We start from the raw sequence: 21,257 nt of genomic DNA, 5'->3' as shown, positions 1-21,257 counted from the left end.
CTGAACCTCTGCCCAGGAGGAAGGAAAGCTGTCTGCCAGGTGGCAAGGTAAGGGGTGAGCACTGGGCCGTGGAGTCCCCCTCTGCCCCGGCTCCTGCAGGAAAGTGGTGAACCTGTAACTAACGCCTGTGCAGATGGAGTATCTGAATGCCTCCCAGGCTCCTGCGGTGTAGCTAAACCCAGAGCCTCTTCTTCCCCTGCACAGTACTTGGCCTGCCCATGGCCTTTGACCTTCTGACCCAGGAAGCAGGTTGGAAGCCATTGTGGCTGATGGAGGTGGGTGGGGAGGGAGGAGTCCTTATGTGACCTCCTCAGGGTCACTCAGCAAGTCAGTGCCAGTGGGGCTTCCAGCTCCTTCCAGGCTCCCCATCGTCAGTGCCAGACCCTCTTCTCTGGGCTGTGTCCAGAGCGGACAAGCTTTACTGTGACCACAGTTACTGTTGGCATCTTTCCACGGGGGCTCCATGCTCTCTCATCTCCATTGTCTCAATTAGCATCAGGGCTGCTTTTATTAGGAGATCTCCTTTCAGGCGTGACATAAAACATTTCTTGAAAGGAAGTACAGTTTCCATTTTCTCCCCCTCTTACCCATCATAACACATTTCCATTTCAGTTAAGTCTGTTTTCTTTTTGTGCATCACATTTCAGAATCTGCAGCATTAAAGACCAGCTGGGATGCCGTTTTGAGCGGTCCATTCCCAGCACCTTCCTGCTCCTCCTCCCCACCCCCTCAGTGGGCTGGTCTCCTCCTGATCGTTGTTCCCTTGGAAAGAAGGGCTTGAATCCACTTCTGTCTGCCTCAAAGCCTCTTAACAACCTATTCCACCCTCCTGCAGGCCCCCAGATGTAGATGATGATGGTGGTAAAAATGGTCCAGGTGTTGCAGATGAAGCGAGCTGATGATCGCTGTAAGTTGAATTGTGTTTCTCCAAAAAGATACATGCAAGTCCTACCCCCAATTCCTCAGAACGTAACCTTACTTGGAAATTGGATCTTGCCAGAGGTAATCAAGTTAAAATGAGATCGTTAGGATGGGCCCTTGTCCAATATGACTGGTGTCCTTATAAAGAGGGGACATTTGGACACAGAGACAGACACAGAAGGAGACGATGTCAGGAGGCACAGGGAGAAGATGACCATGAGCCAAGGAATGCCTGAGCCTGCGGAGGCCTCAGGAACAGGTCCTTCTCCAGAGCCTTCCGAGGCAGCATGGCCCCGCTGACACCTTGATACAGAGTTCTGGCCTCCAGCACTGTGAGGAGTAAATTTCTGTTGTTCTAAGCCACCCAGTTTGTTGTATCTTGTTACAGCAGCCCTAGTAAACTAATACAGAGATGATGATAAGGTGGCGATGCGTGTGAAGGGCTTTGTAGAGACACTGCCGGGAAGGGGCTGCCTGGGACTACCTTTCCCAGCAACCCCTGCATGTAGGTGGAGCCATAGGATCAGCTCTCACCAGTGGGGTGGAAGAAGTGATGTGATTGTCACTTCTGGCTGAGGTGATTAAGGAGCAGGTGTGTCTTCTCCACTCTCTCTTTCCCCTCTGCAAGCTGGAAGGAGAGCAATTTGAGGCCTTGGAGGAAGGTGGAGCCATGAGATGGAAGGAGCCTGGGCCCTAAATCACCGCATGGAGGAAAGCTGCCTGCTGGCTGGCAGTGTCAGAGCTCTGAGAACATGCAGCAGATTTAACCCAGAGGAGGTGATGCCCGTGCACGGCCTTGAAAAAGTAAGTGACCAGTGGGAAAGGGCAAAGTGCACGAGGCAGAGGAGACAGCATGTGCAGAGGCCCAGGGGAGAGACGCTGAGCCCTGGGGACCTCCAGGAGTTTGTGTGGTTAGGGTATATCCCGTGATGGGGGAGAGAGGAGATGCCAAGGCAGAGAGGTGGATGGGAGCTGGGTCCTGGGTAGGCTCGGGGCCATGTGGGGGACTTTGGGAAGCGTGCTGAATCCCTGCAGGGTGGCTATTGAATGCTTTTGAGCAGAAGGGCCATGTGACCACATGGTCACACTTGTGCAGTTGAAAGGGTCCTCTGGCTCCCAGCGTGGGGCTGGATTGGAGAAGGAAAGATGGAAGGCCGCAAGACCGGGAGGGAGGCTGGCCCAGTGCACTGGGCAGAACTGAGGCAGAGGGCATGGGAGTGGATTTTAGGGGAGTTCAGGATTCAGAGTCAACAGGCCTTGGTCAAAGGCACAGCAAATGCAAATGCTCAGAGGCGGGAAGTTTATAGTGGGGGACAGTTTTTACTCGTATGACATCTGTATCCTCCACAGGCAGGGGCATTCGTGCCTGTCTCGTTCACTTCTGCACCCCTAACACCAACAGATGGAGCCCAGGACATAGCAGATACTCAATGAATGGTCATGAATGAACGGAAAAATCAACAAAGTGCTTTGATTTGGCTGCAGCCCAGAGGACTGATCGGGACCCCTGGGACCCTGGAATGGAGATCTCGAGTGCCGGGGTGGTTTATTTTTCATTCCTTTGATGATGGGTTTAGAGTTGAGGCAAAGCCTGAAAAGAAAGACAGCTGAGTCCAGCAGCACAGCTAAGTGGGCCATTTAGGAGCCGAGGAAGGGGATATCATTGGTCTGACGGTCCTTATTGGTCTTAGCAAATCAGAGCCTCCCTGGTGTCCCCCAGTGGATGACAATGAGGAAGAATGCCAGTGCACTGCTACCCTCCACCCTGGCCATGGAGAAGAATAACCTCTGCCCTCTCCAGAGCCCGGCTCTACTCTCTGCTTCCCTCCATCCCTCAAATGGAAAAGCTGGTGGTGGATGGTTTGTTTCCTTCCCTATTTCCTTCTCTGACAAAGTCAGTTACCCTGTGAGGAATGGTTCCATCCATCTTACCTGGAATCAACCAGCTTTTCTGCCGACTGTCCAGAACACAACCCAATGGAGACAGGCTGTGTCCCCGACTCCTGCTGGATCCCCAGGGAATCCCTGGTCTTCTCTTTGGAAGGGGAACATTGTGGCAGGGCTGCAGCTGAGGTGCTTTCATCCCCTCCTGAGCACAGCTGGCTGGGACGCCCTCCCTGTAGCCAGGCCTGTCCCTGTCAGGCCCAGCAACGGGGAGGGTTTGCAGCGTCTGGCACTGGCTGCTTCCTTTGGGAGGCAAGGAGCACTGTGAAAGGACGCCTACCCAGGCAGGCACACTTTCAGAGCCAGGCTGTGTATCATCAACAAGGTCCCACCCCATGCTCGCAGGCACAAAGGCAAACGGCCAAGGGGAGATGATGAATGGGCATCTCAGAGCCCCGCCCCCGTCCCCGCCCCCCCCCCCCCATTCCACACAGCCCTACCCGGACACTGCCCAGTCCTCCCCCCTGCCCTGCCCCGGACCTACCGTCACCCAGTTGCCATGTGCTCTGTCTCAGGCACAGCCCTGACCATGCCAGCCCCCTACCTGCTCAGGAACATTCCAGGGTTCTTCCTCTCCTACCAAAGGAAGCCACTCAACTTTGCAGGTGAGGCTGACCTTGACTGAGCCCATTAACAGTCCTGCAGGGAGGCTGTGCTGTGCAGTGGTTAAGACCCCAACTTTGAAGCCAGGCTACCCTGGTCAAAATCTTGGCGTGGCCAGTGGCTCTGAACGAGTTACTTAATTTCTTAGCGCCTCAGTTTCTTCACCTATAAACTGGAGATAATGATAATATGTATCTCATGCCATTGTTATGAGGATAAATGCATTAGTGGGTGTAAAACCCTCACCACCTGCTCATTCCTGTGATCTGTTACTCCTCCTCCCCCTCTTCTTCCTCCTCCTCCTCCCTCCTCTCCCTGCCCCTTACACTTGTTATTTAACTGCTCTAAGCCTCGGTTCATTCATCCTGCACGTGCAGATGGTAATACCAACCCCACAGGCTTCTTAAATGGATTGAATGGATTGAATGTTCACGAGAAGGGCTTGGTGCACGGTGGGTGCCTAATAACTGCTGGTTAACACAATCGGTGCTGGGCTGACATAAGCCAGCTCTGCCTCCAGGACTTCACCTCCAGAAGGGCAGGCAAGATCCCTGGGGAAACCTTATCCACCAGTTTTGCTCTGGGAAAGAGAACTGGAAACTTTTCTAATTCTAAAGAGTAAATGTCAGAGGCTTGGGAAGGATTTTGAGGTTCTGAAAATAAACATCGGCAAGGAAGGGAAGGAGGGAAGGGGGAGAGAAAGGAGGGCGTAGAGGTGAAGGAGGGCCAGGGTGAGAGGCAGAGATGAGATGTCCAGATTGAGTGAGAGAGAGAGAGAGAGACAGAGAGAGAGAGAGAGAAAGCTCAGTGCCTGCCCGCAGATGCTGGGATACAGAGCTGAGAAAGCAGGTAGCTGCTGAAACAGACACTGTCATGCTGGGCTGATGGATGCCACTGGGTTGAGTGGCTCTGTTCTGCCATCAGGTGAATTGAACAGGTCCAGCAGTGGGTGTTTGATGTCAGCAGATATTTGTGGCGCAGGTGCAGAGCTGGGCTTTGGGAATAACACTACCTGTTCCACAGGGTTCGTGGGTGAATTTAGAAAACGAGTTAAAAGTGCCCGTCTCTGTGTCACACACAGTAGGACTGCAATAAATGATGTGCTTTTTCTCCTTCTTGTTTGTGATTTTCGGTGAAAGATGCTAGGTTGGTTGGTACCTTTATAGGACTGTGTAGATTTTGTCTTCTGCTCTTGCTGCTGTGAAGTTGGAATAGTGAAGGCATCTGACACTCACTTTCGGGGGGTCCGGCTGCCCTTGTGCACAGAATTTCCCACTGGGTTTTAGTGGGTGCCTATAGAGCTGGTGCCATCAAGGGCACACTGAATGGGCCTGTTGTTGCCTGGCGGGCGGGAGCCTTCTTCCCCTGTATGCTTCTGCAGTTTATGGGCTGATTAAGGTGGTTTTGGCACATTTATAAACATCTGGGTGTCTTCTTCAGTCAGTTATTTTTTGGGGGAAAATACATTCTTTACAGTCTCGTAAAGTGACAGTTCTGCAGCCTCAGATGTGCCCAGTGGATGTGAGCAGGGGCTGGAAGAGGCCCCGCGCTGAGGATCGGTCCTGGATGGGCTGAGAGCTTGTTGTGCAGCTTAGGGAAAGTTGTTCCCTCTCTCTGGGTCTCAGCATCTCCTTCATCAACTCTGATATTTATAGTCTGAATGTTCCCGGAGTGTGAGGTTCCAGGCAAAGGGGAGCTCAAAGACTTTATTTATGAAACATATATGTACCTACTATGTGCCAGGCACGAGGCTGTGTCCCAAGGAAGCAGATCCATTTCTTGGCCTCAAAGAACAGATCTAGAGAGAGGAAATTCACTCCTGAAATAGGAAAAAGTCACTGTAATGTACAGAATGGAAGCTACAGGGGCAGGGAGTTCCTTTTCTTTACTGCTTCTCCCTCCTCTGTGGGTCCCGCTGGCCTCTGCCCCTGCATCCCTCCTGGAAAAGGGGGCGGGGCACATCAAACTGAGCACCATCTTTCCTTCAGGTGCCACCACTGCTGGGCACCCTACCTCTCCCCAACACCAGCTGGTTGTTGACTGTGCTGTTGAAGCTTTATGGCACCTTTAATCCATAATCAATGCGCCAGGAGGGCAGGGACAGAACTGATTGTGTGTGCAGCTCACATTACCCTGAAGAGCTCAGCCCAGCCCAGTCAATCATGTACCTGCAACACTGGTGACTTCTGCCTCAAATCAATAATGCTTACAAAGTTAGGCGGGAGGGATGTAATTTCTTTTTCCTTCCCCCACTTCCTTTCTGGAATAGCCAACCATCTCTCTTGCAAATAAATGCCTCGTGCCCTGCAGCCCCTCAGGCCCTGGGAGGCTGTGGAGAGGTTTCCCTTCAGTGGACCCCAGTGTCTCCAAGCCCTGGCCCAAGAGCTTCACACGTGGACTTGACTCTCCCCGCAGCATCCCCGTGAAGGAGCATTTCAGGGGGGTAGAGTCACTTATGTGAAAATGCACAGCCAGGAAGTGGCAGAGCCTGCAGCTAACAGGTTAAAAATAATAACACGGAGCATTTATGGAGCCCCTCCAGTGCTTGGGGAGGTGGACTTGGAGAGGAGGGGCTCTCTGAGCTGGGTCCTGGAGAGCCCTGAGCGCTGTTTGCTGGGGCGGGCATGAAAGGAGAGGGGGCTCCAGTTGGGTGAACAGCAGGGGCAAAGGCAGGGGAGGGGAGGGAGCTGCAGGTGGGTCCCCGGGGCTGGAGGCAAAGGGCTGGCTGGGAGAGGATGCTGGAGAGAAGGCCTGATCCTGCGGGGCCTTGGATGCCAAGCCAGGAAGCTTGGGCTCAGCAGTCAGAGAACTTGTGGATTTCAGAAAGTTCTTCCATGTGGTAGGCTGAACCTGGCCCCCTTCAGCCCTGCTCTTTTGTTGTATTTAATTAATTAATTAATTTTTTAAATTAAATTAAATTAAATTTTATTTTTTAACATCTTTACTGGAGTATAATTGCTTTACAATGGTGTGTTAGTTTCTGCTTTATAACAAAGTGAATCAGTTATACCTATACATGTATCCCCATATCTCCTCCCTCTTGCGTCTCCCTCCCTCCCACCCTCCCTATCCCACCCCTCTAAGTGGTCACAAAGCACGGAGCTGATCTCCCTGTGCTAAGCAGCTGCTTCCCACTAGCCTTCTAGTTTACATTTGGTAGCGTATATATGTCCATGCCACTCTCGCACTTTGTCCCAGCTTGCCCTCTTTTGTTTCAGCTTTTCTCCTGAGTCCCATGGGACAGGACGTATTTGTGTGTCTCTCTGGGACAGCCAGAGAGACAGCTATAAGTGGCCTTGGCTCCGCCCATGGATGCCTCTCTTCTCAGGTTTAAAGACAGAGGGTGCTGCAACCTTTCCAATCCTCATTCCTCATTATGCCCCTAGTCACCGTCCAGGTCATCGATAAAAATAGGTAAGATTTAATATCTGCAGTTCTACAAAACTGATGTCCGTGCGCTCTTGCTGTGAGCCAGCCCCTCTTCTCGCACTGTGCATGTCACCCCTCATGTCACCCTCACAGCATTCCCATGGCCAAGGTTTGACGTCATTCCCATGTCCCAGGTCTGTGGTTTAACAGTGGTGCTATATCACTGGCTGCCTCTCTTCTGTGGTACTCATTATTCCCTGAACTTTTCTACTAAACCATTCCAACGTGCAAAAAAATAAATAAAATAACTATTTAAGAAGCTGGACTGTCACATCCTTCCTTGGTCCTGGCCTCCCTGAGCACAGAGGATGTCATCTATACAGCTGTGACTCCCAAGTACTGAATGCTTCCCTGTGCTGGCCCTATACTAAGCCATCTACAAAGATCTCCTCTAGTCCTCCTAACTCCCCCCAACCCCAGGAGGCCAGTTTAGTTATCTCTGTTTTCCAACAGAGAGCAGTGTAACTCAGAGATGCAAAGGGACTTGTCCAAGGTCACACAGCTAGGCAGCACCTGGCATCAATAACTGACTCCAGAGCCCTTGTTCTGAACTCCTGAGCAGGGGGAGTTCTCTGAGTCTGACTTCCATAAGGGGAAAACAGAGGAGCGAGAACAAACTTGTCTTCGGTTCTGGTGGCCAGAAACCAGGAGCCCAAAGCTCCATGTCACCTTCAGGCTGTTTTGAGGATGGATGGATGGGCTGAGCTCCTGTGCTGGTTGCAGCCTGCGTGGCTGTTCTGCCCTGAATGATGGGCTCTGTGGTTAAAGGGCTCTGGCTTTGACTTGCCAGCCCAGGTGCTTTGTGTCACTTAGGGCCACCTTTACCAGAACTCTGACAGTCTCCACAGTGGGGGGGAGGGACTTGATCATCACTGGCCCTTCTTCTCAATGGTTAGACCAATGCCTCCAGTCACTGCTGCCCCCATCCCTGGCCCTCTTGGAGCAGCATCAGAGGGGCAGCTTGTGCATGTAATTCAATAGCCAGTCATGGAGGACACCTAGTTTGAGGCCTTGCCTGTGGGAGCACTGTATCAGTCAGCATAGGTTAGGCTTTACTTAGTAACAAACAGTCCCCAGTGGCTTAAAAAATATATATATATATATTTAGGTCACTGACATTTTATTTATTTGTTTCTTTCTTTCTTTAATTTATTTTGAAATTGAAGTATAGTTGATTTACAATATTGTATTAGTTTCAAGTGTACAATGTAGTGATTCAGTATTTTTATATATTATACTCCATTTAAAGTTATTACAAAATAATTGTTATATTTCCCTGTGCGGTTCAGTATATCCTTGTTGCCTATTTATTTTACATATAGTAGAGTGTCTCTTAATCCCATACCTCTATCTTTCCCCTCCCCCCTTCCCTCTCCCCACTGGTAACCACTAGTTATTCTCTATGTCTGTGAATCTGTTTCTGTTTTGTTAGGTACATTTGTTACACACATTTTGTTGTTTTATTTTTTTGGATTCCACATATAAAACCCCACATGTTTATTTCTTGCTACCCTACCTGCCCGGTGTGAGGTGGGTGGGGTTGTGCTGCTCATCAGGGCCATTCACGGACCCCAGGTGACAAAGTAGCTATCAATCCAGAGATGGAGAGAGCCCTGGTGCTCAGCCATTAAATGCTCAGCAGGGGAATAACATGCATTACTTCATCCACACAACTCATTGACCAGAACAAGTCACATGGTCCCACAGAGCTGCAGGGGACAGGAAGTTCAGTACCATCACACACCGGGAAGGGGGAGATGCGAAAATATTTGGCAGAACGTATGACTACCCCAGGCACCAGGGGGTTGTGAAGGGTGGTGACTCTGCCCCCACCTCCTCGTTCATACCACCTCCCACCCTGCACACCGCCCCAGGGGGCTTACAGCTTCAGCGGGGTGACCATGCTGATTCTCCTCCCATTCAATCCCAGGGGTCTGTGGACACAATTATCCCAAGAGTCTGAGATTCAGCAGGTGAATGGGTTGAGAGTGATCACAGACCTTGGAAGTGACTGGGCTGGGACTGCAATCCAGGTGTGTCCGGCTCAAAGCCCAATCCTCTTCTCCCTGAACGGTGGGGCTCCTCAAAACGATCAGAAAATTGGCAGAGCGGTAGAGAGGCTGGGACGAGTGCTGGGGTGCAGACAGTGCCACAGGCCACCAAGAGCCTAAGAACCCAGGAGGGTCTGGAGGGGTCACATCCAGGTGGGTGAGGAAAATACAAGGTGCAGTATGTGGGGCCGAGGGTGCTTACTTAGTAAGAGGCATCAATGACAGCCTCTGGAGAGTGGGCTCTTCCTTTGTGCCAGGCCCCCTGCCAATCACTCTGCACCAATTCAATCACTGAATTCTCAGAACAACCCCCTGATGAGGTACCATTGGATAGTACCAACGAATAAGGTACCATTTTACAGATGAGGAAAATGGAGGCCAGAAAAGTTGACGCCTGAGTTCACTCAGCTGGTCAGAAGCTGAGCTCTCTCTTGCCACCTGCACCCCTTTGCTCTTCCTTATGAGCCCCAGAGACTGACAACCCAGCTTTGGGTTAAAAGAGCATGTACAGCTCCCAACCTGCTGACCACCTTCTCCTACCCCCTCACTCTACCAAACCCAAGCCTGCCTTTAAAAACTCCATGTCCCCAGAGAGGGACCCACTTCATTATGAAAGGCCCCCCTCCACAAAGACACAACACGGAGGCCGATGAAATTCACTTGGATTCAGCATCACTTTGGAAATCGATTCGCTATGATTGCAAATCCAGTGTCTGTCAGCAGCTGGCTAATTTTAGCTGGATCTTTGCAGGCTTCTCACCAGGCTCATCCGCCCCTGTGGACTGACAGAGCCGTTCTGAGAGTATCATTGATCTTTTGACTAAAGTGTCCTAATGAAACACAAACCTGCTGTTACTCAGAGAGCTGTCTGCCATGGTGGCACAGAAGAAATGCTACCAGGTCAATGAGAACCATAATTTCATTGTAAAACACGCCCTCTTGTACCGTGTCCCTCCCACCTCTTCCCTGCTTTGGTCTTGGGCTCACAGCTCAGACCTGGAAAATCAATGCCTTTCACTGTTTCAACTTTGTCACAGAGCAATGGGGGGCTTGGGTGGGGAACCATCAATAGGGTGTTAAAGATATTTCCGGTTATGTGCAAGCTCCCTGTGATGAGGGCCCTTGGCAATTTGCACTGAGTTAGCTTCTATTTATTTGCAGGAGGCGAGTTGGTGGGAGGCTGAATCAGTGCTCCTGTTCTGGCGTATTCCACCCAGCTAAGTGACTGAGGAGGTGGCATAGGTGGAGGGTTGCCAGAGCTTCTGGAGTCCCTGGAAGTCAGAAACCATAGTCCTTAAGGGTGGAGGTGGACAGAATAAGAAATGGGTGTCTTATCTTGCAACCTGTTGGCCAGGCAGTGGGAAGTTCCGGGAAAGGAGGCAGGGAGAAAGGCATCTACCACTTCAGAGACAGGTGTTTTCTGGCAGGACCGGGTCATCCAATCCGATTTGGGGAAGATCCTGAGGGTCCAACGACCTCATCTTAGACGTGGGCCCCCTGAGACCTGGGGAAGGAAAGGCAGCCTGTTTCTCGATCTCCCTATAAGTCAGAAAGAGAGACGCTGATGCCCCCAGTTAGATTTTATGGATCGCAGGGGAAAGAACACAGTTTCCTTCATCTGGCCCTGAGGGTGCCCAGTGGTCTAGGCCAGGCATCAGCAAACCACAGCCCACGGGCCATATCTGACGCCACAGTTTGTTTTTGCAAATAAAGTTTTATTGGAACACGGCCCCACTCATCCTCTCCTGTACTGCCTAAGGCTGCGTTCATGCTCCACCGGCAGAGCTGACGAGCTGCATCGTTCAGCCACGGTCCGCAGTGAACCTAAGCCAGGAGGTCTGATCTGTTGTTTCCTAGATTCCATTTACCTGCCTGCACGTGCCGTCTTTGTAGCCGGATACCTTGTAGGAGGTGACTCTGCAGCACCGGCCAAGAGGCAAAGCTGAGCGTGGGCAGGTGTGTGGAGGCGACCTGGGCAGGCGAAATAGCGTAGGCAAAGGCACAGAAGTGTGGAAGGAAGCAAGAAGGAACTTGAGGTAGATGGTGATGGATGGGGGCGGGGGATGGAAAAGTAGGGGCAGGTAATGAGGCTGCAGACTTTGCCCAAGGACAGACTTGCAATGCCAGGCTAAGGAGTTTGAAATCTATTCTGGAGACCAAAGATTTTTGTGGCCTGCTTCCTCTGAGGTGGCTCAATGGTTGGGTGGCCAGATTTAGCAAATAAAACTGTAAGATGGACTCTTCATTACATTTGAATGTCAGTTAAACAATGAATATTTTTTTAGTATGAGTATGACCCATCCAATATTTAGGATATACCTATTCTGTTTTTAACTGTTTTTTATTCAGTAAATACACTTATTGAAATCCAGGTACTGGAGTTAGACTTTAAAAAATAATTTTCCCAGCCAGCCCATGAGATACGTACTAGTAATAAATCCATTTTATAGATAACATCTAAGGCTTAGAGAAATTATCAATGACACACAACATAAACATTGCAGCTGGGAATCAATGTCAAGTCAGCTCAGGTCTTCAGAGCTCCTGTTCTTAATAACTCTCTGTTTTCCTACACAGAATGGTTCAATTAATTCTGCTTGAGATATACTTATCGTAAAAAAGAAATCCATTGTTCATCTGGAACTCAAATGTAACTGGATGTACTGTATTTTATCTGGCGGCCCTGCCTGGGGGTGAGGCAGCAGGAGGGGAGGTTGAGAGTGGGAGCGGAGTGTTGGCAAAGTCAACCCAGGCCGAGGCTTGAGGGGGTCCTGCCTTCTTCCCAGGAGATTCCTCCCTTTACTTTTCCAGAAGACCAGAGCCCTTCACTGGCAACCTGCCTCACACGAGGTGAATACGGGAACTGGACTTCCGGAAGGCACGCCTTGGCAAGGGCCCCGGTGGAGGCCTGAATCCTCCCGGTATCAGGAGCTCCCAGGGCGCCTTTGAGGAGGTGGCAAGTGGGGGCAGGAGGGCAGGAGCCTGGAGGGAGAAGGGGGATGAGTTGTGGCTGCCAAGTGGGTCTGTTTACTCCACTCGCTGCAGGTTACATGTAAATGGGATAAAATGATCCTCTAAGCCCCTTTATTTCCATTCAGTGCTTCTAGAAAAGACCCATTTGACATGTAGGAGAAGAAAAAAAAAAGAAAGCGAGAGATATAATTTTCAGTTGAAACTGAAGGATGGAGAGATCTCAGTGAACTCAGCGTTTAGTGTGTCTTAATGTCTCCATAAATGAGTCCAGGTGAGTGAGGTGATAGAAAGTGTGCCAGGATCTCCCTTGCATGTCCCTGTCTTGGGGAGAGGGGTGTTGCAGGGGGAGGGGCTTGGCCCTCCTCACATAGGTCTCCCCCAGTGATAGGCCGTGAGGCTCACTCCTTTCCTCTCCTCATGGGCAGTCTTGAAGTCCATGTAAAGGGGGCACACCAGAGAGGGTCACTCATTTTAAATATGCATCCTTCCCTGGATCATGATCATTTCCTTAAGAGCAGACCTGGGGAAGGATCTTAAGGAAATGATCATGATCATTTCCTTAAGAGCAGTATCCAGTATTTGTCAAGACTGATGCTTTTGAGGCACTTTGCCAGAATGCCTTGGGTCAAGCCTTGGCTCCTCTATCTATTCTCTATGTGACGGTGTGCAAACTACTTCCTCTCTCTGGACCTCCGTTTCCTCATCTGAAAAATGGGGATGATAACAGTACCCACCCCTCCTAGGGTTGTTGTGAAAAATTAAAGTGTTCACTACACTCTCCCCTCAAGAAAACACTCAAGAAATTGTAGCTACTACTATTATTTTTTTATTATTATTCTTAGAGTGCCTCCAGAAATGTTGTGCTAATTTTAGTGACTGACAGCACCTCTTGAGTGCTTTAGACATGGCAAGGACAGGATGGAGAGAGCTGGCTTCTTTTCCTGGGTCTTCATCTGACACATATAATCTTGCTGAACCCTTGTCCCTCTTTCTGAGAGTCAGTTATTTTATCTGTTAAATTAGCCATGGTCTATGTGATCACTGAAATCCTATTCAGGCGATGAATTTGTAAATACAAATGGCTGGAAAACAAGGAACTTTCAAAAATAGGACAGATATGCCTTTTACAACCTTTCAAATGACTCAGGAAAACTTGCTGATGAAGTAGAGGTAAACTCATGCCTGGATCATGATATATTCTGAGTTATTTGGGTCTACTCTACTTCCTACATCCATGGGTCAGTTTAATAAGCATTTATTGGAAAGCACCACGGGCAAGGTTAGGGTTTGGGGAAACGGAAACCCTTCAATCATTCATTCATCCACTCACTGAACACACGGTTCTGGAGTCCCAGCTCTGTGACAATCACTGTTCTGGGCACACTGGGAATAAAACCATGAAAAAGATAGACCAGGGCTCCACCCTGCAGGAACTCACATTCTGGAGGGGGGAGCAGGTAATATACAAGTATATCAATAAGTAGATTGACTTCAGACCATGATGAAGGCGATGCAGGTAGTAACTGAGGGTGATGTGCTTGAACAGGGGATGCTGTGGGACAGGAGGACGGAAATGTGTGATAGGATGATCAGGGAGGGCTTCTCGAGGGAGATGATATTTGGACTCAGGACTTAACAATAAGAAGGATCCAGTCATGTGGAGATCAGGGGGCAGAGAGCTCCAGGCAGAGGGAACAGCATGTGTAAAGGGCTGGAGGTGCACACTAGCTGGCTATGTTCTAGGCCCTGAGGAAAGGCCAGTGTGGCCGGAGTAGAGTGAGGGAAGGGAGGGCAGTAGGAGATGAGGTCAGAGAAGCAGAAATAGAATTGCGAGGATTAAAAGTGTTTCGCTCAGTCGCGAGCACACAGTAGGTCCTTTATAACGTTTCCCTACTTCTGAGAGATCACCTGGGTACAGATAACATGAGTGGGAGGAGAGAGAGGAGACCAGTGAGAGAATCTTGAGGTCCTTTCCAAACCCAAGAATTTGTGAATAAGAGGCTTGAAAACAATTTGCTAATTTTAGTAGGGTAAATACTCTCACTTCCAGTCCTTTTTATAATATGAAATGGTTTCACAAAATATTTTTTGTTCCCTCCCTGGAATTATGATCAGCTTGTATTAGTGACATTTTATTGTATTTTCAAAGACATGTCTAAATTTCCCCTTTAAAATGCAAAGGCTAATTCAAGACTCAGAACTCCATTTTTTTTTTTTTTTTTTTTTTAGTTTTGGAAATGTCTGACAGTAGTCTAGTATTAGTAAAACTGTAAGTTCCACAGAATTTCTTTTATTCACTTGGAAGATTCTCTTATCTTGGCCCCTTGCCCTATGCTGCCCAGAAAGTCAGTCTCCCCGGGCCCTTCTGGATGTCCAGGGGCCCCCAGTTTGGCCCTGTGTTTCCCAAGGAGGTTCCTTTCAATGACTCACAGGAGTGGAACAAGAGCTAAAGGTGGAGGAGCCCAGCCCTTCATTTCACAGATGAGGAAACCAAGGTCAGAGAGAAGAGACTTCTCCAGGATGTCTATTGGGAATATGATCTGGGACAAGGATATCTCCCACAAACCCCTTAACCCACAGCATGTGGAGAGCAGCTGCCCTTCCCAGGTATGCAGAAGACCATTTCTGCCAATAACTGCCATTAATTCATTAACTGATGCATTCCGAAGGCATCCACCGATGGCTACCAGGTGCCCAATAATGAGCAAGGCACGAGGAAAATAGAGGACAATAAGATTAAATCTCTGTTCTCAAGGCGAGTTGGGGTGTGAGTCGAGGCAGACCAACCAGAAAAAGTCACCTCCTCCTCCTCCTCCTCATCTTCATAGTCACTGTCACCATTAAGAGCATCATGACAGTTTTACAGGGTGGGGTGGGAATGGAGCACAGTTTGTCAGGAGGCAGAATTGAAGGTTTAGCAGAGGAGGTTACACCTGAAACTTAAAGAAGTGACAGTGTTTGCTGTGCAGGTGGTGGAAGGGAGGCAATCAGAGGCAGAGGGAATGCACGGGCAAGGCATGGAGGTCAGGTGACAGAGAGTGTGGCATGAGGACCCTCCAAGTATTCAGGTGAGTACAGAGTGCAGGAGGGGTGTGTCTCGAAGGGGCTGGACAGGTAGCCTGGGGCCAGATCATGAAAGGATTTGAATACCTGGTCGAGTGCCCAGCAACACTTCCTCCTCTCTCCATCCTTCTGCTAACAGCCTTTCATTTCCTTCTTGTTTGCCCCTTCCCCACTCTCTGTGGTTCTGGACTGGTTGTCAATCAACCACCTCCCGCCCAACAAAGGAAGGAGCATGTGACTCAGAAGTGACCAATCACAGTACCCAACCCAAGTGGCTACTCTGATTGGTGCAGGGATAGGCACATGGCTCAAGCCAGGCCAATCAGAGCTCTTCTCTAGGGATTGATGAATGAATGCTGGGCAGGGCAAGGTCTCTCTTTTCTCTGGGCCACGGTAAGGCTGATGGTGTCTTTCCACCCTGTCCTCTCCATGCATCTGGCCATTTGGAAGAAAGGATGAGCTGGGCTTCTGACCTGCGTTATGCTGCCTAAATGGCTCTTCTACCTGGGTCTGAGTGTGGAGCACATGGTCGTAATCACTAACTACCTGGTTGCATCCTTCCCTGAAGCAGCCCCCCTCCCTGCCCCTACCCTCTCCTGGTGCCTCCAGCCTCTCTCCACCCCAGCCCTCTTGCCTTTCCTGACTCATCTGTAAGTAAGGGCTTTTCCTCACCTCCCTGGAGTGCTCAGAAGTTCTGCTTTGCTGGGGGAACTGGGACAGACGCCTTTACCGCTCGGAATAGTTCTCGGGAAGCCGAGGTACCTCTCAATTATTTATTAGGCAGACTTTCTCCATCAAAGGGCCTGAAATTCTGGGAAACTTTTCCCTCTGTTGCCTGCTGGGCCAGTCACAGGGTCCTACCAATTTAGTGAGCCCGGGAGAGAAATGAGAGTCTGCTGCCCCCCAAGGGGAGCCTGAGTGGGTTGATCTAAACTAGAAGGGGAGGGAGGTTGACCTGTTTCGGGGCGGTTATTTGGGGCTGGCCTTGCGGGCTGCTCCCGACGGTGCTGGGTGAGGAGCGGTGGGAGGTCCAGGTGCTGCTGGCACTTCTGGGCTGTAGAGCTGAGTGGAGAGGCTCACTGTTTGGAGGAGGGTGGGAGTCCCTGCCCTCGGCTGTGTCCATCTGTGTGAGGTCCCCATGCAAGAGAGCCTTGGTTACTGAGGCTTGGGTCTCCCCCACCAGCCCTGGTCTCTGGGAACCCCAGACACTCAAGATTATCTGAGTACAAGTCTATTAGCATTCAGTGTTCATTCAACTAAAGTCTTTGCCCTTCTGGCTCATGGAGATTTAGAACCGGAAGGGACCTTAGAAGCCACAGAGTGTATCCTCTTCAGAGGTGGGACTCGCTCACTGATAAACATGTCCAAAGAATCCCTTGCCTAAAGATAGCATCCCATCTTTTTAGCACAGATTTGAGGTCTGTCTCGTGCAGCCCTCAGGACACCTGCAGCCCCACTTCTGGCCACAATAAATGCTTCCCCAACATATTGTGAACCTGCACTGCTCTGAGCCTTTGCTCCTGTCTCCGTGTCTGGATTCTCTTCCTCTCTCCCACTTGGTGCCATTCTAAGCATCCGTCAAGAGTAGACCAGATGTCTTCTCCTCCCTAGAGCCTTCCCCTTCCCACAGGCAGAACTAAGCACTCCGTCCTCCATCCTCTCACTGACGTCTCATCTTGGATTCCCTTCTCAGAAAGACCTTCACTGACCTGCCCATCTGGCGGGCACAGTTCATCCTCCATGCCAGAGTGAGACTCTATAACGTCACCCTGTTTACTTTCTTCCAGCACCTCTTCCCACCTGGGATACCCTTGTGGATGATGCTCTACCTGTTCCTTCCTGCCTCCCCACTCCAGACGTCAGCTCCTGGGGGCAGGGACCTCGTCTGTTCGCTGCTGCACCCTCACCCCCATGTGGGCTGGCACACAGTAGGGCCTCAATAAGCCTGGTGGTGGCATGAGTGAACCTGACATTGGGCCTTTGTCTGGCATCCCAGGTTCTCTCCTTGAGGACCAACCTGTGTCCTAAAGTGTTCCAGCTCCTGAGCAGCGCGATCCTGTCCCCTCCCCTCCGGTTCTGTGCAGCACGAGGAAGGGGCTCAGAGCCCAGCGGGGTGACTCTCTGCCGCATTTTCAGGGTTTGGGGAAGGAGCCTTAAGGCCAGTCAAGTGGATAAATCACATCTTTTCAAATGGGGCAAACACGGATTTACACAATAGCCTGTGACAAACGCACTTTCAGGGGACGATCTGGCAGGAAACATCCCTTTTTCCAAAGAGCGCCTCGGCCCTGGGAGAAATAATGAGGGCTTTTTCAGGATTCTAATGATTCCCGGTGCTGACAGGTTGCAGAGCCAGAGCTGCCGCCACTGCCCAGCACTCACACAGGCACCCAGCGTGTCTATTCCTGGGTCTCCAGGTGAGCGCCCTGCTCCCAGGGGTGCCTGGGGGCCCAGGGTCCGTTCCTGTGGTTCCTGCTCCCTCCTGCCAACAGGCACGTGACCTCAGTGGGAAGAGGGCATCCCTGTGAGCCCAGGACGCGGACACAGTGCATCCTTACTCAGCGGGGCTCTCTTCTCCTGCCTGCAGCTGTAGGGGCCCAGCAGGGGGAGGTTTCAGGGTCTCCTGAATGCCCCCGACATGCTCCTGAGGCCAGGGGTGCAGTGGTTTAGGGCTCGGGCTGTGAGGTTCTTGCTCGATAAAGAAATAAGGGGCCCCATACTGTCCAAGCTGAAAAAGGCTTTGGTGACCATCCGCCCAATGCCTTGACTGTCCAGATGGGGGACGAAGGCAGACATGGGGATGTCGAAGGGAGAAGGGTGCGGGGGCTGCATTTTAGGAGCATCTTTAGTGCCAAGCTGTCCGCAGTAGGGACGGGGCTCCTCCACATGGAGCCCCCGCTGAGGGCCAGGCACAGCACCAGGGTTACCTCACTCAGGGTTCACATCAGCCCTGTGATGCAGGTATTATCCCATTTCCCAGATGAGGTAAGTAAGGCTCACAGAGATTAAGTGACTTGCCCAGTGCCCCACAGCAAATCCCTTCTAAACACAAAACTGACCAGTTGGGAAAAGACACCTGACCTTCCTGGCTTTTGCTCCAACCAGATATCCCCCAACCCTTCCACTTCCTGTCCTCCAGGGGCGGAGCATAGAGGGAAAGATGCAGGGCAGGACCAGGGACCTTTGCTGGAGTCTGAGATGCATCTGGGTTCTGCTCATTAGGAGGTGATGGAGGGTCAGTTGCATCACTGCCCTGCCCCATGCTGTCCTCCCTTCCCCAGACTGAAACGATTAGATGGAGAGAAAAAAATGAGGCTTATTGCTGCTGGTTTAGTGCCTTAATGGTCCCTTGTCTAGATGCAGGCTGCATGGAGCTGCAGTGACATATGGGCTTCCCGACATCCCAGCTCAAGGCAGCTTTTCCTCAAGGCCCAGAGCAGCTCCTGGCTCCCACTCGTCCCCCCACTCCTGTCCTTCCTTCTTAAATCCTAGAGGGCTGGCCCCAGGGGGCACTCCCACACTGAGCTCCCCTGCCCCTGCCCCAGAATCAGCAGGGTCCTTGGTTCTACACCCTCCAGTTCTCCTTCACTGGGGATTTCAGGACCCTGGATAAGGAGCTTGGGAGCCATGGGTTCAGTAGATGATGCAACTGGTCCTGTCTGGCCGGGGTCCTATCTCTAATGTGTCCACCTTGGACCAACTTCATTAAAGCTGCCTGGACCCTAATGTGTCCCCCATCCATCCTTGCCTCCTCTTCTCATCCATTTCCACAGCAGCCAGGGGGGAATCTTTCTAAAAGGTGAGTCAGAATAAGTCCATCCCCTCACTAGCAGCTTCCCCATTGAACTTCACGTAAAATCTGAACTCATCATGGAGACTCAAGTATGGTCTTTTCAGGGAGCAAATGACCAGTGAGGAAGGGTGATTGAAGGGAGTTTGATGGAGGAATGATTCATCAAGGTATAGACAGGATACAGGAAACCAACAAGGGATGGTGGGGCCCCTGGGATGAGCAACAGTGGGGAGCTGTGTCCATCTCAGTCCTGACGGGGCCAAAGGAGGGGTGGTTATCAGACTCCAGAGAGAGCAGCCATTGGAGAAGGGCTACCCGATGGAGCTGGAGCTAGAGGAGAGAGATGCAGCCACTGCCAAACATGGCTTAACGGGAAGAACCGTGAATAAACACCTGACCTCTCTCCTCCTCCCCCTGGTCTCCTCTGTTGCCTCCAGAACCCCCAAGAAGAGGGGGACCAGGAGGTTGCAGGGCCCTGTTCGTGCTGCCCCTGCAGGTCAGTGTCCCAGGCACAGAGCAGGGGAGGAGGGTGAGGGTGAAGCTGGGGGGCACACAGAGGACAGCAACACGTGTGGCCCCTGAGACCCAACCAGATCTGCCCTGCCTGCCCCTTGGACCTCGTCTTCTGCCCTCTGCCTCTCACTCACCCTGTTTCCACCACACTGACCTTTGTTCAGTTTCTCAAATACACGGAACTCACTCCTGCCTCAGGGCCTTTGCACTTGCTGTTTCCTCTCCCTGGGAAGCTCTCTTCTTCCTCATCCATTCATGGCATTGAGGTCTTGGCACAAATGTCACCTCCTCTGGGGACTGTCCATTCACTCACCCAACTTTGTCCCCATACCTTACCCAGCCATAATTTCTATTGCATTGCCCTGTTTTATTTGCATCATAGCTTCTATTGCTATCTGACACTTGCTGCTCTGCTTCTTTGTCCAGCTGGAGCATCAGTGCCAAGAGACCAAGACCAGGTGTCTTTTATCCCTTGCCATATCCTCAGCACCAAGGGCAGTGTCTGCATGTGCTACATGATTAATGAATGCTTGTTGAATGACTGTCAAACAACAAGGCACGCGAGGACAGTGGGTAAGAGCACACGCTTCGTAGTGACATGATCTGTGTTTGAAGCCCAGTTCCACCACTTTCTTAGCTGTGTGACCCTGGTCAAGCTGCTCAGTCTCCCTGTGCCTCAGTTTTCTCATCTGTTAAATAGGAACAATAGGACAGCATGCCTCGTTGGGTTGTTGTAAGGATTAAGTGAGTACATGTACCACCAACCTGGCCTGTAGTAGTACGTGGTGTGTGAGGATTTGCTCTTATACTTATTGTTCTAGGTTTTTCAGCATCTGAGCTGCTGCTTTGCTCCTTCTCCTGAGACCCCAGACCTTCCAGGGCTGAGACTCAGCCCCTCCTCCCATCCCACAGATACCTTCAAGCTGTACAGGGTTTCCGAGGAGGGCCTAAGCCTCCACCCCAGGCTCTGGCTACCCTCCCAGCCTCACATAAAGCCCTCCTGCTTCCCTTTCTGGGGAGGAGCCTGGGGGTCTTACTTCAGCTCCTTAGACCGGCCCTGCCCCTCCCACCTCAGGAGAGGACATCCACACTGTTCCTCCTGCCTGCCGCACCCCTGCCTCTATTTACCTCACTGCATCCTTCAGTCTCTGATCAAATGTCACCCCCTTCAAGAAGGCTCCCCCAACCTCACCTGGGAGCATATCAAGCCCTGTCACCCATCTCAGACACCTGCCCTTCTCCTTGGCAACACTTGCCTGTAGGAATTAACTTTGTTATCAGCTAGTAAATGTTTTACCCCTCCTCCCCCCACCAGGATATATACCCTGAGCTCAGGCTCTTCTGTGCCAGGCTTGGTGGGTGTTTGGGCAGCTGCTACCTGCCCTGGGCCTGGCCCTGCCTGGTCGTTCGTTGACCTGGCATCTGACCCTAGGTCACCTTGTCTCTTTCACCCAAGGCTCATTCATTTGCCTCCCCACCTCCTTTGCTCCTGTCCTGCCTCCCTCTCTCCCTCCCTTCGTGCCTCCTTCCTTCCCTTCCTCCCAGCCTCCAAAGCAGTTACTGAGCTAACTTTTCATTCTAGGCCCTATGCTGGGCCCTGGGGTTGTAAGACGCTGCTCCTGACCTCAGGGCTCCCAGCCTCCTAGAGGGGGTATACTCACCCCCTGTGTGCTGTGAGAGGGATGAGAAGGGAGGCCCTATCCAGCCTGACGGGGGCTGGGATAGGTGCTCAGGGGGGTCTTTTGTCCCCTGAGCTGAATTTTGAAAGATCTTCTCGGGGTAAGTTGAGGAAACAGCACTCCAGGCAAAGGGGGCAGCACGTGTGGAAATCCAGAGTATTTTTGCGACTTCAGCAGCAGACAAGTGGAGGGAAGGCTGGCAACAGGTGAAACTGGAGACATGGTGTGACAGACTGCAATGTGCTCATAACCCCCCCCCCCCCCCCCCCCCCCGCCAACAGCGTATGC

General features: G+C 51.3%; 1 long non-coding RNA gene across 1 annotated transcript; it reads left to right on the top strand.

The window, feature by feature from the left end:
- Window positions 1-695: 695 nt before the first annotated feature.
- LOC136792725 (uncharacterized) lies at window positions 696-4,582 on the top strand. Its single transcript, XR_010836994.1, has 3 exons — window positions 696-907; window positions 1,550-1,725; window positions 2,272-4,582. It is a non-coding gene; the product is annotated as an uncharacterized lncRNA (long non-coding RNA).
- Window positions 4,583-21,257: the final 16,675 nt, after the last annotated feature.

Source organism: Kogia breviceps, chromosome 1 (assembly GCF_026419965.1).
Source record: "Kogia breviceps isolate mKogBre1 chromosome 1, mKogBre1 haplotype 1, whole genome shotgun sequence".
Lineage (NCBI taxonomy): Eukaryota > Metazoa > Chordata > Mammalia > Artiodactyla > Physeteridae > Kogia > Kogia breviceps.
The sequence above is the reverse complement of the archived record's forward strand: the minus strand, read 5'-3'. Positions and strand labels throughout refer to the sequence as shown.